We start from the raw sequence: 6,000 nt of genomic DNA on the forward strand, positions 1-6,000 counted from the left end.
CCGTGGCAGGGGGAGATGAGAGGGGACATCGCCTGGGAGTGTCGCTTGCAGAAAGATGGAATCTGGACCTCATGGTGTCCCCAAGAGGTCACCATGGCCTGGTCTATGTCGGTGTTCAGCACCCATTCCTTCTTCTGGCATATTATTTGCTTTAGGCTTTTTGTACGATTACACTTTTATTTTTGTCTTTTTTCTTTCTCTCTCTCTCTCTTTTTTTTTGGCAAATTAACTTTAATATACAGATACGAAAACAACAAATATAGATTCACAGCATTTACAAGAAATCATTCAAATAGCATCGTAAATAATTTTTTTTTTTTTTTTTTACAAAATTTCAGAGAAAATACGTATTTGCACAAGCGATCTTGTACAACACACATCAGCCATCAACAGCTATGTCCTCATTCGGGAAGCTGTCACCTGACCTAGACAGATAACAGTGTCTTGATGTTGACCAGTTAGAATTGAAGGAAAAAGTGAAGGCAAAAGTGTTAGTTGCCCAGTCGTGTCTGACTCGCTGTGACTCCATATTCCATAGCCCGCCAGGCTCCTCGGTCCATGTGATTTCCTAGGCAAGAATCCTGGAGTGGTTAGCTATTTCTTTTTCCAGGTCTCTCTTTCTTAATAACTCTTCTATTTTGGAATAATTTTAGGTTTACAGAAAAGTTGCAAAGATAGTACAACTTCCCCCTAATGTTCACATCCTTTTAAAGATTTATTTGCTTATATATTTTTGGCTGCCCTGGGCCTTCATCGCTGCCCTTGGGCTTTCTCTTGTTGCTGCAAGTGGTAGTCACTCTTTAGTTGCGGTGCCCAGGCTTCTCATTGCAGTGGCTTCTCTTGTTGTGGAGCAAGGGCTTTAGGGTGTGTAGGCTTCAGTAGTTGCTGCTTGCAGGCTCTAGAGCACAGGCTCAATAGTTATAGCACTTGGGCTTAGTTGCTCTGCAGCATGTGGGATCTTCCTGGATGAGGGATCCAACCTGTATCCCCTACATTGGCAGGTGGATTCCCAAGCACTGGACCACCAGGAAAGTTGTAATGTTCACATCTTTTAAAAAAAAAAAATCATGGTTTATTTGTCAAAACTAAGAAGTTAATATTGATACAGTACTAGTAACTAAACTGCATATTTTATTCAGATTTCACCCATGTTTCCACTAACATTCTTTTTCTCTCTCCCAGAGTCCAATCCAAGACCCCACAGGGATTTAACACTTTGCATTCCTTTTAATTCTATGAATGAACTGGGCTCCCTCCTGCCTTTCTGCCTTTGACCCTGTCATTTACAGTAACTTTTCCATTCCCAGTTCCCATTGAAGTCCTATTCATCCTGCCTCAAGCCTTCTTGCCAGCAGGGATACCATGGGGAGGATGGTAGGAGTGGGTTAGGAGATCTGGCTGTAATGTTAAATGGGGAGAATTTCCACTGCCCCTTCCATACTCAGGATCTCATTTGACTCTCATTTGGTTTTTTATTTATTTATTTTTAATTGAAGTATAATTGCTTTATAGTATTGCATTGGTTTCTACCAAACATCAACATGAATCAGCCATAGGTTTACTCCTGTCCCCTTCCACTTGAACATCCCTCCCACCTCCCTATAGGCTGTTATTGAGCCCCGGTTTGAGTTCCCTGAGTCATACAGCAAATTCCATTGGCTATCTATTTTACATATGGTAATGTAAGCTTCCATGTTACTTTCTCCATACCTCCCATCCTCTCCTTCTCCCCCGCCACCCCAGCCATTCTCATATGGTTTTGACGTAAGAAAGAAAGAAAGAAAAAAGAAAGAAAGTGAAGTCACTCAGTTGTGTCCGACTCTTTGCGACCCCATGGACTGTAGCCTAACAGGCTTCTCCATCCATGGGATTTTCCAGGCAAGAGTACTGGAGTGGGTTGCCATTTCCTTCTCCAGGGGATCTTCCTGACCCAGGGATCGAACCCCGCTCTCCTGCATTGCACGCAGACACTTTACCCTCTGAGCTATCAGGGAAGCCCTTGTTTTGATGTAACCTTTATGCAAATCCAACCTAATATGTATTATTGCTCACTCCTTGCTCCCCCTACTCAAGAGCCTGTGTCTACAGGTGAGCTTTTCAGGACTGTGCAGGTGGCTGGAAGCAGAGCTAGAACAGAGCCCAGGTCTCTGACCTCTGGGAGTTTCATCGGCTCCTCTGTCGTGTGTGATGATCCACACCCACATTCCTGCGCTGTCTGGTCTCGGGGTGCTTTGGTGTAACACTTGGCTTGGTTTGGTGGGTGGAGGGTTTCCTGTGGTTTCGCAGCAGCTGCACATTTAGATAAAACTGCATTATCCCTGGCCTCAGGGACTTTCTTCAGGCTGTTCCAGCCTACGCTATCGCTGGTGTCCCCCTAACCCTTCCACCCACCTCTGCCAAGCAGCCCAGGAACCCCCCCAGAATGCCAGAACCTTGGGCTCCCTAACTCCACCCACCTCCACCCTCCCATCATCCTCTGTGCTCCCCAGTCCTTCGCTTTTCTTTCTGTCTTCCTCTCACCCTCCCTCCTCTCCTTCCTTCCTTTCTTTCTCTCCTGTGCTGCATGGCATGTGGGGATCTTACACGACCAGGGATTGAACCCGGACCCCCTGCAGTGGAAGCCCAGTCTTAACCACTGGACCACCAGGGAAATCCTTAACCATGTTTTCATAATCTGTACAAAAGGAACAAAATACCTCCCTCCAGGATCAATGTGGGACCCTATGGGAAACATCTCTGCGCAGTGAACACCCACTAAATACTGCCTCCCTTCCCCCGACTGTGGGCCACTCTTGGGTTCCTTAAGGGCTTGGTACGGAGGAGGTTTGGAGGCAGCCCCTCCTGGCTCTGCTACTCTGGGGGAGGGGGCGGTCAGGCCAGCCTAGGGGGTGGGCCCTCAGTAACTGCCCCGAGCCTTTGTCCTGCTGCGGGACAGGCTTTGCCTCCGTCCACCCCTGCCCAGACTCTGGCCTTCTCTGGGCTGAGAAGAGGAGAGAGGTCTCCTCTTTGGGGGCAGCATCATATTCTCTCAAGGTTGAGCTTGAGGCCCAGCGACCCATCCCCACTTCTCTGGCCTCACTGTGCCTGATGGCGCCAACACTCTCCTCTGCCCACACGGTCCCACAGATGCTAACTCTTCTGCTGGGCTAGAAATACCATCTTATTTTTAGCTCTGGCCCTCGTCCATCCCACTGCACCCCTCCCTGCCTGAGCTTGTCCAGATCTGCAAGTCGTTTTCCCCAGTCCTGAGAACCGCAGGAATGCTCCCGTCACTACAGTTACATGGGCCCTGCTCCAACTTCTCTCTCTCTGCCCCATTTGCTTGTACACAGCTTATTTCTGCCACAAACACTCTCCAAAGTGTCTCCCAACGCCTTCCTTCTCTCCTGTTCCCCTCCCCTGATGCTCCCTCCTGAAGAGAGGAACAGCCCTAGGAAAACCTCAAAGCTGGAAGGGACCAGGGAAGATGGCAGAGTTTATGCACCCTGCACACACACACACACACACACACACACACCCCACATATACACACCACACACACACACACACCACATATACACACACATACCACACACATCACACACACACACACACCCCACATATACACACAGCACACACACATACACACATCACACACACACACCACACATGCACACACACATCGTACACCACACATACACACACACACCACATACACACACACACACACACACACACACACACCCCACACACACACACACCCCACACACACCCTCCCTCCCCACACACACATACTATGTTCTGCTTTCCATGGCATGAGGTTGGCTGTGGCTGGATCAGCTCGGTTTTCTGAGGTGGTTAACCAAGAGTCTACAACACTTTCCCCCTCGATTTAAATTTTAAGATGAGCAATTACACACTCCCTTTGGAGACAAAGAGACAAGTAGAGAGAGAGCTGACACTGATGCAGAACAGCAGGCTTCTGAACCGAGGTGGGCGGTGTCTCCCGGAGCCTGGCAGAGGACACTTTTCCATCTTGAGACTGAGTTTCAAGCTTTTTTTCTCTTCTAAATTGTTATTTATCTATTTGGCTGTGCCAGGTCTTAGTTGAGGCAGGCAGCTTCTAGTTCTCTGACCGTGAATGGAACCCAGGTCCCCTGCATAGGGAGCACAGAGTCTTAGCCACTGGACCACCAGGGAAGTTCCTCTAAGCATCGTTAGCATGTCTAATGCAATCATTAGCATTCCTCTAAGCACTGTCAACATAGCCCTGGCCCACTTCTGATTCTAGATAGGGAACTCCCTGAAGACATGGCATATTTTGTTCTCAACCTTTAACATTTCCAGTCCCTCAGGGTAAAACCCCAATTCCTCAGGGCCTGCGATATATGATGCCCATACCACATGGTGTGTCTGGTCCCCTCTCCCTCTCCCCCAAAACATACACCCCAGACTCTAGTATGCTTCTTGAAACTGATAGGCACACTGCGCCTCCTGCCTTGGTCTTGCTGTTCCCTCTGCCTCAATCCTCTTCCTGAGGATACTTCCTTCTCTGAGCCTTGCTCTAAAGGACACTTATCGGAGATGGCGTCTCCCCTCGACGTGTGGTCTGGCCCAGCACATGCATCCTTGTCACTTCTCCTGTGTTGTTCCCTCACTGCTTTTCTCAGCAGCTGACGTGGGGTATGTTGATTTTTCTGGTCTCTGTCTCCATCCACTTGAATGTGAACTTCACGGGGACCATGGCTAGTCATTCTGTTTGCCACTACATCTCCAGGGCCTAGATCGTGCCCATGTGGGTGTTAATACTTATTTGTTGAAACGGAAACGAAGGCTCAGTACACATGGATGAATGAGTGACCTGCATCGGAAGCCTCTCAGGACAGCTGGGCCCTTGGATAAAGGACTATCCAGGGAGGGAGAGTGGGGGGGTCCACGTGGTCTCCCCTGGCCCCTGGAGGGCTGGGTGGCCACCTGCTAGCCAGGCAGGACACATAGAGTAGGGAGGGCTGGTGTGTGGAGGCTGGGCATCCCTTAGAGGTCGTGCTGGGCGTGTCCAGATGTGAGGGGTCCCTGGTCAGCAGCCAGCCATTGCTGCCCTTCCCTTCCTGTCCAGTGAGTCAGCCTGCTGGGAAACTCACTAGGGAAGTGGCCCTGTCAGGAGTACAATGGGGCCAGGGGTCAACAAAATAAGAACTCGCTCACCCACCTCGCCCTCTGCCAGTCAGGAGTCGGCCCACCCTCACCTGCATCTCAGACTGCTGGCCCCAGAAAGTGAGAGAACGCATCCCTGGTGTTTAAGCCCCCAGCCTGTGGGCCTGTATGAGGAACCCAGGAAACAAAGGCGGGGCCTCCTGACCGCTGATGCTCTCATCTCCTGGTCCCTTGATTTCCGGAGCTCAGGGTGGAGGGGGAGGGAGAGCTGCCTGTGAGAACCCTCCTGCTTCAGGCTTTCTTTACCTATTGTCCTGTTTCCCCTGTCTGTCCCCTTCTCCCCATCTCATCACAGGGATTTCTTCCTGTTTCAGTATTTGCACCCACACTAGGCTGTAGGTCTTTTGCGCTCACTTGATTCTGTGTCCTCAGTGCTTGGCACCCTGGAGATGCTTGGTGCACTTTGGTAAATGAATGAATATGTGAAGGAAGGAATGAATTTCATCCCCTTGAGCTGATTAAGAGGCTCTGACAAAAATCTGTGCTTATAATTTCAAATTGTGGTGCTCAAGAAGACTCTTGAGAGTCCCTCAGACTACAAGGAGATCAAACCAGTCAATCCTAAAAGAAATCAGTCCTGAATATTTATTGGAAGGACTGATGATGAAGCTGAAGCTCCAATACCTTGGCCACCTGATGGGAAGAACTGACTCAATCGGAAAGGCCCTGATGCTGGGAAAGACTGAAGGCAAAAGAAGTGGGTGGCAGAGGATGAGATGGTTAGATAGCATCACCAAATGAATGGACATGAATCTGAGCAAATTCTGGGAGACAGTGAAGGACAGGGAGGCCTGGTATGCTGCAGTC

This window comes from Giraffa tippelskirchi, chromosome 4, assembly GCF_054371585.1.
Source record: "Giraffa tippelskirchi isolate mGirTip1 chromosome 4, T2T-mGirTip1v1.2.pri, whole genome shotgun sequence".
In the NCBI taxonomy this organism is placed as follows: Eukaryota; Metazoa; Chordata; class Mammalia; order Artiodactyla; family Giraffidae; genus Giraffa; species Giraffa tippelskirchi.